This window comes from Haematobia irritans, chromosome 2 (genome assembly GCF_050003625.1).
Source record: "Haematobia irritans isolate KBUSLIRL chromosome 2, ASM5000362v1, whole genome shotgun sequence".
Classification (NCBI taxonomy): domain Eukaryota; kingdom Metazoa; phylum Arthropoda; class Insecta; order Diptera; family Muscidae; genus Haematobia; species Haematobia irritans.
This window is the reverse complement of record NC_134398.1, coordinates 135,733,547-135,745,757: the sequence shown is the minus strand read 5'-3', so window position 1 is coordinate 135,745,757 and position 12,211 is coordinate 135,733,547.

The following is a 12,211-nucleotide window of genomic DNA, read 5'->3' as shown; positions in this document are numbered from 1 at the left end:
TACATACATCAAAAATTGCTAAGGCACTAACACGAAAAAACCGATCTGGTCATAATTAACGTATTTATCAACCGATCTTCCTCAAATTTAGTACATCCGAATATTTTGTCCCGTAAAATGTGCACAATACCAACTAAATCGATTCAGATAAATCTATAGCTTCCATATATATCTTTAACCCGATATGTATTTATATGGTCCAAGAAGCCAGAGTTTTACCCCGATTTGATTCAAATTTAGCACAAGGAGTGTTGTCAAATGTATATGATCATCGGATGTCAAAGTTTCAATCCGATTTACATGAAATTTTTTTCACACCCATTTTCAATGGGATTGTACTCCAATTGACTTGATATTATACACATTTTATTTCAGTGTGTTGATTTGATCAAAATCGGTTCAGATATAGATAAAGTCCCATATACGAGTACATATGTTCTTCGACTTAGTCAAAAATGGCCTACATTTTACACACAACGTCAGCGATGATTTCCCCAAGCATAAAATCGTTTAAGGTTTAGATAAGACTTCGGCTTCAGTAAATGTGGCGTATAATTGTCACAAAACCCACAACTATTCTGGCCAGATCTATCCCATATCTTTGTAAATTCGACACTGCTAAGTTGCAATGACTGTACACCCTCAAAAAAATGGCTTCTGTAACATATACCCCAGACATATTTTGCTTGAAGCATATATACTTTCAGGATTGTTCCAAACAAAATATTGTTTATATTGTTCAAATATATTATGTTTTAGGCATACACCTTAAAAAAAAATATTTTAATGAAATTTTCTTTTCATAGCATACCCTCTAAGTCTCTCTCTCTAAACACATATATGTTTATAGGCTATTTCTAAATTAATATATTAATATATGTTTGCATCCAAATATATTATATTTAAAAAAATTTTATGTAGCAAACATAATATGCTGTAACATATTAACATATATGTCCCAAACATGTTATACTAGTTTATGAACATAATATGCTTGTACTTAAATATTATGGGCGACCGGACATATCACCCGACGGACATATCGCCCAAAATGATTTTTGGGCATTATGATCTCCATATCGCCCGGTCATATCGCCCAATTTTAGTTTAGGCTTTATGTCCTTCCTCATCGCGATCATATATCCCAAAAAATAGGCGGTCAAAACGCCTAATATTTTATTGGGAAAATGAATGTCGGAATACAAATCAAAAACTGTCCTAAATGAAGTAGTTTTTATCCCCAATTTTGGTTAACTAAATACGTACGGTATTTAATTCAAAATACCGTAACTAGAAAGACAGTGCAGATCTCGTGGTCTATAAGAAACTGCTAAAACATTTAAGGAGAAAATGCCAAACGCTCCACAAATCCCCTAAGAACTCATAGCACTATTTTCCAAATCGGATATATGAGTGAATACTGAATGTGCGAAAGTGTGCCGGAAAAGATATTTTAGCGAACCACTATTATGGAAACCGATTTGGCATACAGTCTCTTTGTGTTCCACCCCAGTAACTAAAATAATAAATAATATGGACGATGGAGATGCTATTATTGATGTCCCATTTTCGGTCGTTCCATTTCATCTTATGGGTACAAGAAATTACTAATATTTACGAAGATTACGAACGACATGTCAATATAACTGTATTAATTTGTTAAAACAAGTTAATAAAACGAAAGATGCAAGAACTTGGTTCGCGCGCGCGAATCCTTTTTTAAATTCATCACATTCAGTTTGTCTTCAAGTTCTTGCATCTTTCGTTTTATTATCTTGTTCTAAACATTAAAATTGAAAAAAAAAAAAAATAGCGCGCGCGAATCCTTTTTTAAATTCATCACATTCAGTTCATCCTCATATTCTTGCAACTTTCGTTTTATTATCTTGTTCTAATCATTAAAATTGGAAAGAGATGAGATGATCGATGTGCTGCTAATGGGTACTTGAAATAAATCGCACGCGCTATTTTTATATATAGCCCCCATATAATCCGTTCTCCAGATTTGACCTCAGGAGCCTCTTGGAGGAGCAAAATTCATCCGATCCGGTTCAAATTTGGAACGTGGTGTTAGTATATGGCCGCTAACAACCCTACCAAAGTTGGTCCATATCGGTTCATAATCATGGTTGCCTTTCGAGCCAAAAATAATCTACCAAAATATTATTTCTATAGAAAATTTTGTCAAAATTTTATTTCTATAGAAAATTTTGTCAAAATTTTATTTCTATAGAAAATTTTGTCAAAATTTTATTTCTATAGAAAATTTTGTCAAAATTTTATTTATATAGAAAATTTTGTTCAAATTTTATTCGGTTCATAACCATGTTTGCCACTCGAGCCAAAAATAATCTACCAAAATTTTATTTCTATAGAAAATTTTGTCAAAAATTTATTTCTATAGGAAATTTAACAAAATTTTATTTCTATAGAAAATTTTGTTAAAATTTTATTTCTATAGAAAAGTTTTGTTAAAATTTTATTTCTAAAGAAAATTTTTTCAAAATTGTATTTTTATAGAAAACTTTGTCAAAATTTTATTTCTTTTTGTTTTGTTATTGTCGGCTTTGTTCTTTAATCATTGTTGTTGTTTTTGATTTCAGCTTAAAACCATGAATTGACTAAACTACAAGTGTAGCTTAACAAACAGAGGAAAAGAATGTTTGTCAAATTTATTTGGGCAAAGCCCTAAAGACTGCAAAATGGTTGGATGGACGCACGTTTCGGAATTACCACATTCCTCATCAGCATCCTCTACTTGCAGCAAAACTATCAACCAATTATCAGAATAAATTCAGGCAGTTCATTAAACCCAACAATGAACCACACTTGAACCTTCCGAAAAAAGGTTTTTCATGATAGCCGGCTTATGCCGAAATAAAGTCGTACAAACATATCTCTTTTCCTTTGCCACCGTCAAATCATCGATTTGAGTGCAGTAGGCTGGAGGTTTTAAGATACCTTGCCATCGGCAAGCGTTACCGTAAGTTAAGTAATTCGATTTGGATGGCAGTGTTTAGAAGAAGTTTCTACGCCATCCATGGTGGAGGGTACATAAGCTTCGGCCTGGCCGAACTTACGGCCGTATGTTATATACTTGTTTATATTCAATTATATTCAAAGGTCATAACACCCAAATTTTTTATGGGGCTTATGACCGCGATGAGGGAGGACATAAAGCCCAAGCTAAAATTGGGCGATGTGACCATCCCAAGGGAGGTCATAACGCCCAGAAATCATTTTGTGCGATATGTCCGTTGGGGGATATGTCCGTTGGGGGATATGTCCGGTCGCCAAAATTAAATATGTGTTAAAAAAATTTGAGTTCCAAACATATATGTTTACACCCAAACATATGAAAAACCGTTTTTTCGCCCGTGTAGCTTTATGTTTTCATATTTTTACTGACATTGTGTTTTGTACCAGGCCTTAGCCGATTTTAATTTTAAGTCTAGAGGGTTTGTAGAATTATAGGAAAAAAACTGCCACCAACATTTTTAACAATTTGCATATAACATATGATGTTATAACATTAAATCTAACCTCACTGAAGTGGTCATCTTACAAATATTACAATATATTGGCGACCGAGCATGTGCGAAGTTTCACTGTATACTTATAACCATCGCAGAAGGAATAAAATGGTCCACTTAAACTCTTTACTTTATAATAAAATCGCTTGAAGCGTCTATTGAATTCGGTGTCAATTGACATGCAACTTGCTTTGCCTATTTCGTATTTGTGATTTGGCTAATGTTGTGTGGCAGTGACATGTGTAGTTGAATTGTTTTGCCAAAATTTATGGCTTTTAGATTTGTTGGGATTTATATTTAGGTTTTTTTTTTTGTTTAATTTTTATTTTTTCTTTTACCAAATTTTGAAATATTTCCTTTTTTGCCTGTGGCTTATTTTTGGTTGGTGCTGGTGAATGAGATTTTAAATATCGATAATTGTTTGGAGCGCAGGTGGTTCTAAGTCATGAAATCAAACAGTAAGCCCTGTTTAACTAGACAACCCAAAGTCCGTAAATTTTTTGTTGTTTTCCTTTCAATATACCTTCACAATTATTGCTTAAGATTTTTATTTAAATTTAATTAAACCGAATATTGGTTGAGACTGACATGAACTAGAAGAAGTGGGTTTATAATTGGTACACAGTTTTCATAATGTACTAAAGCAAGCAAGAATGAAGTTAAATTTGGACATGTATATGGCTTCCATAACATCCACCTACGATCAAGGCGGTTAGGGTTAAGTCAGGTTAGCAATAGTTGCAGCGGGATCGTTACATTTTTAGGCTCACTTAGACTATTCAGTCCATTGTGGTGCCAGAGGTGGTGGACTTCTCTCTTACCAATGAGTTCTGCCCTATTCTATATTTTAGCTTAATGGCAAAGGACTTCCGTTTTAAATTGGAACCACGGTTGCCACTCGTGCCAAAATTAATCTACAAATATTTGAATAAAATTCTACCAAATTTAAAACTGTGGTTAGTACACAGAAAATAATATTATAATTTTTGAACTAACAATAAATTGTTGTTACAGAAAATTTTTAAGTTCAACAAAATTTTTGTTGATATAACAAAATGTTTGTTGATATACAAAATTGGTTGCTAAAGTGACTAAAATCGTAATTGTATTTACAAATTACGTTGTTAGCTCAAATGTAAACATAATTTTATTTGTATTGACAATCAAATTAATTGATATTTTTTGTGCGTATGCAAAAAATGTTTTTATTTCTTAAAAAAAAAAAATATTTAATTTTTTTTTTAATATTTTTTTTTAAAAATATTTTTTTTATGTTATGCATCGTTTTTATTTTTTTATTTTCGGCATATATTTTCGTATAAATATATTTTGTCCATTAAAAATCAACAAAAAATTTAAATATTCTCATAATTTGCAAAACCTTCGCAAAAGAACTTCCATGGAAGCGAAAAAGTCAAACGGCACAAGTTCAAATCCCAGCGGAAATGAAATTTATTTATTTTTTTATTATTATTTTTTGTACCTTTTTATACCCTCCATCATAGGATGGGGGTATATCAACTTTGTCATTCCGTTTGTAACACATCGAAATATTGCTCTAAAACCCCATAAAGTATATATATTCTGGGTCGTGGTGAAATTCTGAGTCGATCTAAGCATGTCCGTCCGTCCGTCCGTCCGTCCGTCCGTCCGTCCGTCCGTCCGTCCGTCTGTTGAAATCACGCTAACTTCCGAACGAAACAGGCTATCGACTTGAAACTTGGCACAAGTAGTTGCTATCGATGTAGGTCGGATGGTATTGAAAATGGGCCATATCGGTCCACTTTTACGTATAGCCCCCATATAAAGGGACCCTCAGATTTGGCTTGTGGAGCCTCTAACAGAAGCATATTTCATCCGATCCGGCTGAAATTTGGTATATGGTGTTGGTATATGGTCTCTAACAACCATGCAAAAATTGGTTCACATCGGTCCATAATTATATATAGCCCCCATATAAACCGATCCCCAGATTTGGCTTGTGGAGCCTCTAAGAGAAGCATATTTCATCCGATCCGGCTGAAATTTGGTACATGGTGTTGGTAGATAGTCTCTAACAATCATGCAAAAATTGGTCCACATCGGTCCATAATTATATATAGCCCCCATATAAACCGATCCCCAGATTTGGCTTGTGGAGCCTCTAACAGAAGCATATTTCATCCGATCCGGCTGAAATTTGGTACAGGTGTTGGTAGATGGTCTCTAACAATCATGCAAAAATTGGTCCACATCGGTCCATAATTATATATAGCCCCCATATAAACCGATCCCCAGATTTGGCTTGTGGAGCCTCTAAGAGTAGCATATTTCATCCGATCCGGCTGAAATTTGGTACATGGTGTTGGTAGATGGTCTCTAACAATCATGCAAAAATTGGTGCACATCGGTCCATAATTATATATAGCCCCCATATAAACCGATCCCCAGATTTGGCTTGCGGAGCCTCAAAGAGAAGCAAATTTCATCCGATCCGGCTGAAATTTGGTACATGGTGTTGGTATATGGTCTCCAACAACCATGCAAAAATTGGTCCACGTCGGTCCATAATTATATATAGCCCCCATATAAACCGATCCCCAGATTTGGCTTGCGGAGCCTAAAAGAGAAGCAAATTTCATCCGATCCGGCTGAAATTTGGTACATGGTGTTAGTATATGGTCTCTAACAACCATGCCAAAATTGGTCCACATCGGTCCATAATTATATATAGCCCCCATATAAACCGATCCCCAGATTTGGCTTGCGGAGCCTCAAAGAGAAGAAAATTTCATCCGATCCGGCTGAAATTTGGTACATGATGTTGGTATATGGTCTCTAATAACCATGCAAAAATTGGTCCATATCGGTCCTTAATTATATATAGCCCCCATATAAACCGATCCCCAGATTTGGCTTGTGGAGCCTCTAAGAGAAGCATATTTCATCCGATCCGTCTGAAATTTGGTACATGGTGTTGGTATATGGTCTCTAACAATCATGCAAAAATTGTTCCACATCGGTCCATAATTATATATAGCCCCCATATAAACCGATCCCCAGATTTGGCTTGCGGAGCCTCAAAGAGAAGAAACTTTCATCCGATCCGCCTGAAATTCGGTACATGATGTTGGTATATGGTCTCTAACAACCATGCAAAAATTGGTCCACATCGGTCCATAATTATATATAGACCCCATATAAACCGATCTCCAGATTTGGCTTGCGAAGCCTCAAAGAGAAGCAAATTGCATCCGATCCGGCTGAGATTTGGTACATGGTGTTGGTATATGGTCTCTAACAACCGTGAAAAAATTGGTCCACATCGGTCCATAATTATATATAGCGCCCATATAAACCGATCCCCAGATTTGGGTTCCGGAGCCTCAAAGAGGAGCAAATTTCATCCGATCCGCCTGAAATTTGGTACATGATATTGGTATATGGTCTCTAACAACCATGCAAAAATTGGTCCACATCGGTTCATAATTATATATAGCCCCCATACAAACCGATCCCCAGATTTGGCTTGCGAAGTCTCCAAGAGAAGCAAATTTCATCCAATCCGGTTGTAATTTTGAACATGGTGTTAGTATATGATCTTTAACAACCGTGCCAGAATTGGTCCATATCGGTCCATAATTATAAATAGCCCCCATATAAAACGTTCTCCAGATTTGACCTCCGGAGCCTCTTGGAGGAGCAAAATTCATCCGATCCGGTTCAAATTAGGAACGTGGTGTTAGTATATGGTCGCTAACAACCATACAACAATTGGTCCAATCACTCAAAAATTGGTCCATATCGGTTCATGACCATGGTTGCCACTAGAGCCAAAATTAATCTACCAAAATTTTATTTATATAGAAAATTTTGTCAAAATTTTATTTCTATAGAAAATTTTGTCAAAATTTTATTTCTAGAGAAAATTTTGTTAAAATTTTTTTCGGTTCACAATAAAATTTTCATCATTGTCAAAATTTTATTTCTATAGAAAATTTTGTTCAAATTTTATTCGGTTCATAATCATGGTTGCCACTCGAGCCAAAAATAATCTACCAAGATTTTATTTCTATAGAATATTTTGTCAAAAGTCTATTTCTATAGAAAATTTTGTTAAAATTTTATTTCTGTAGAAATTTTTATCAAAATTTTCTTTCTATAGAAAATTTTGTCAAAATTTTTATTTCTATAGAAAATTTTATTTCTATAGAAAATTTTGTTAAAATTTTATTTCTGTAGAAAATTTTGTCAAAATTTTATGTCTACTTTGTCAAACTGAATTATATACGTATTGGATCGATCTTTTTTGATTTAATATATACCACGTATGGACTTACATACAATTTAGAAGATGGTGTTAGGAGGTTTTAAGATACCTTGCCATCGGCAAGCGTTACCGCAACTTAAGTAATTCGATTGTGGATGGCAGTGTTTAGAAAAAGTTTCTACGCAATCCATGATGGAGGGTACATAAGCTTCGGCCTGGCCGAACTTACGGCCGTATATACTTGTTATTAATTTTCTTTTTTTAATTTAAGTGTCCAAAATTTGCACTTAAAATAGCCTGATTGCGTACTTTCTAATACTTGTCCACAACGACTGCATCGGAAGTAGAAAAAAATCATTGGGGGATCCCAAGATGCGCTTTAGAAGAAATCTTTGTGGATTTGTCCAAAAGGACTGCATCGGGAGTGGAAAAAAATCATTGGGGGATCCCACTATGCGCTTTAGAAGAAATGTTTGTGGACTTGTCCTAAAGGACTGCATCGGAAGTTGAAAAAAGTCGATAGGGGATTCTGGGATGGGCTTTAAAAGAAATGTTTGTGGAACAACTTCAAATTTTTTTTGCTGGGTATGTTAGCCTGATATCAATGAAGGCTTGTTCAATGACCAAATCATTTAAACTAGATATTATTACAATATTTATTCGAGCTTATTGGACAGAAAAATTAAGGGAATTGATACTATTAAGTTACTGAAAAGAAAATGCCAGATACCAATCCCGCAAGCCTGCCTATACATATGTTTCAACACGACTTCATTGAAAATTTAACGACTTTTGGACAAAAAAAAATCTTTATATTAGATAAATGCGTCTTCTACGCTAAGCAAAATTAGCATTCGTACTTTATGGACATGAAATCTTGGCCTTACGACAATATGTTTTTAGTGTATGAAGGGGAGTCTATAAAAATTTACCAACCGATATTAATTTTTGCGCGGTAATTAAATATGAAATATGGGGGCTTTATACAATTATGAACGGATATGGACCGATTTTTGTCCAGGCAGTTCAAGTAGTAAAATCTGCACGCAGAGAAGGAATATGATCACCCCAAACATGTTTCTAGAGCAAAATGTTAATTTTGTATGGTGACCATGTAACATGTTTGTCACTAAAATATTATTTTCTCGTCAAATATAACGTGCTTGCCGAAATCAGATACGTGATTTCCGAGAAAATAACATGATTGAGAAAACCATCACCAAAAAATAACATTTTGCTCTTAAAACATGTTAGAGGTGATCATATTCCTTCTCTGGGTGTGGGGATCGGTTTATATGGGGACTATATATAATTATATACCGATATGGACCAATTTTTGCATGGATATTAGAGACCATATACTAATATAACGTACAAAATCTCAACCTGATTGGATGAAATTTTCTCCTGCAAAAAGCTTTGAACTCCAAATCTGGGGATCGGTTTATGTGGGTGCTATACGTAAAAGTGGTCCGATAATACCCATGAGCAATACCGACTACTTGTGCCAAGTTTCAAGGCGATAGATTGTTTCGGAAAGTTAGCGTGATTTCAACAGACGGTCGGAAGGACATCGATAGAATTTCACTACGACCCAGAATACATACTTTATGGGATACTACTCCAGTATTTTGATTTGTAACAAACGGAATGTAAAATTAATATACCCCTCATCCTATGGTGGAGGGTATAAAAAGGAAAAATTTCATTGGGCTGTGGAAAATTTCGAAAAAATAATAAAACAAGTATATACAACCGTAAGTTCGGCCAGGCCGAAGCTTATGTACCCTCCACGATGGATGGCGTAGAAACTTCTACTGAAGACTGTCATCCACAATCGAATTACTTGGGTTGCGGTAACACTTGCCGATGGCAAGGTATTTTAAAAAATCCTAATACCGTAATATATACCACGTAGTCCATACGTGGTATATATTAAACTAAAAAAGGCCAATTAAATACGTATGTAATTAAGTTTGACAAAATTTTCTATAGAAATAAAATTTTGACAAAAGTTTCTATAGAAATAAAATTTTGACAACATTTCCTATAGAAGTAAAATTTGGACAAAATTTTCTATAGAAATAAGATTTTAACAAAATTTTCTATAGAAAAAAATTTCTATAGATAAAATTTTCTATAGACATAAAATTTTGATAAAATTTTCAAAAGATTTAGAATTTTGACAACATTCTCTATAGAATTAAAGTTTTGACAACATTTTCTACAGAAATAAAATTTTGGCAAAATTTTCTATAGAAATAAAATTTGACGAAATTTTCTATAGGAATAAAATTTTGACAAAATTTTCTATAGAAATAAAATTTTGACTAAATTTTCTATAGAAATAACATTTTGCTAGATTTTTTTTGGCTCGAGTGGCAACAATGATTATGAACTGATATGGACCAATTTTTGTGTGATTGGGGATCGGCTATATATAAATATAAGCCGATAAGGACCAATTTTGGCATGGTTATTAACGGCCATATAGTAACACCACGTACCAAATTTCAACCGGATCGGATGAATTTTGCTCCTCTAAGAGGCTCCGGAGTTCAAATCTGGGAATCGGTTTATATGGGGGCTATATATAATTTTGGACCGATGTGGAACAATTTTAGCATGGTTTTTAGACACCATATATCAACACCATGTACCAAATTTCAGCCGGATCGGATGAAAATTGCTTCTCATAGAGGAACCGCAAACCAAATCTGGGGATCGGTTTATATTGGGGCTATATATAATTATGGACCGATATGGACCAATTTTTGCATGGTTGTTAGAGACTACTTACACCATGTACCAAATTTCAGCCAGATCGGATGAAATATGCTACTCTTTTAGTCTCCGCAAACCAAATCTGGGGGTTCGTTTATATGGGGGCTATACGTAAAAGTGGACCGATGTGGCCCATTTGCAATACCATCCCACCTACATCAATAACAACTACTTGTGCCAAGTTTCAAGTCGATAGCTTGTTTCGTTCGGAAGTTAGCGTGATTTCAACGGACGGACGGACGGACATGCTCAGATCGACTCAGAATTTCACCACGACCCAGAATATATATACTTTATGGGGTCTTAGAGCAATATTTCGATGTGTTGCAAACGGAATGACAAAGTTAATATACCCCCCATCCTATGGTGGAGAGTATAATTAACTACAAACAAATATTTTGTTCTCAATAAAAAAAGTTAAAATTATCGTTAGTTTAACTACGGCCTTTTTTCAGTGCAAGTGGTCATTCTAGAATCTCTTCTGTGACTTGAAGGAGGATATCACTTGTGGAGTTTACAACTTGTGGTATCGGTCTTGAACGTTTTAGTTGGGTACACTGAAAGAAGAGTTTTCTTTTCGGAGGAACGTAGTTTTTGACAAGCGCAGTTTTGTTTTGACGCTAAGTAATTTTCTTATAAAGGGTGATACGGTCAAAATTTGGTCAAGGGAAAACGCGTGTAAATCGGTGAGATCGTTTATTTAAAAAATCTAATTAAATTTCTTTTTCAAGTTCAATTAGTATAAAATTCAGGAAAAATATTCAGTTAGGCTTTCGCTTTTCCAAATCCGAATTGCCGGGCCTCACGCTTGACACCTGCCATCAGATTTTGTACAGCCACCTTGTCCACCTTCTTCGCCGCAGAAAGCCAGTTTGGCTTGAACTGCTGCTCGTCCTTAGCAGTTTTTTTGGTCTTCTTTAGGTTCCGCTTGACAATAACCCAGTATTTCTCAATTGGGCGGAGCTCTGGCGTGTTGGGAGCGTTCTTGTCCTTTGGAACCACCTGCACGTTGTTGGCGGCGTACCACTCCATGGCCTTTTTACCGTAATGGCAAGATGCCAAATCCGGCCAAAACAGTACGGAACAACCGTGTTTCTTCAGGAAAGGCAGCAGACGTTTATTCAAACACTCTTTCACGTAAATTTCTTGGTTGACAGTCCCGGAAGCTATGGAAATGCTGCTTTTCAAGCCACAGGTACAGATGGCTTGCCAAACCAGATATTTCTTTGCGACCTTTGACAGTTTTATGTGCTTGAAAATATCTGCTACCTTTCCCCTTCCTTTTGCCGTATAAAACTCCTGTCCCGGAAGCTGCTTGTAGTCGGCTTTGATGTAGGTTTCGTCGTCCATTACCACGCAGTCAAACTTCATCAGCATCGTCGTGTACAGCCTCCGGGATCGCGCTTTGGCCGTCGTATTTTGTTTATCATCGCGATTTGGAGTCACTACCTTCTTGTAAGTCGATAGTCCGGCTCGTTTTTTGGCTCGATGCACGGTTGTAGACGATACACCCAGCTTATTTGCGGCATCCCGGAGAGAGAGGTTAAGGTTTCGCTTGAAACTACCGGCAACTCTCTTTGTCGTCTCAGCGGCTTCCGGTTTTCGATTTCCCCCCGATTCAGACTTCCTGGCTGTCGACAAACGT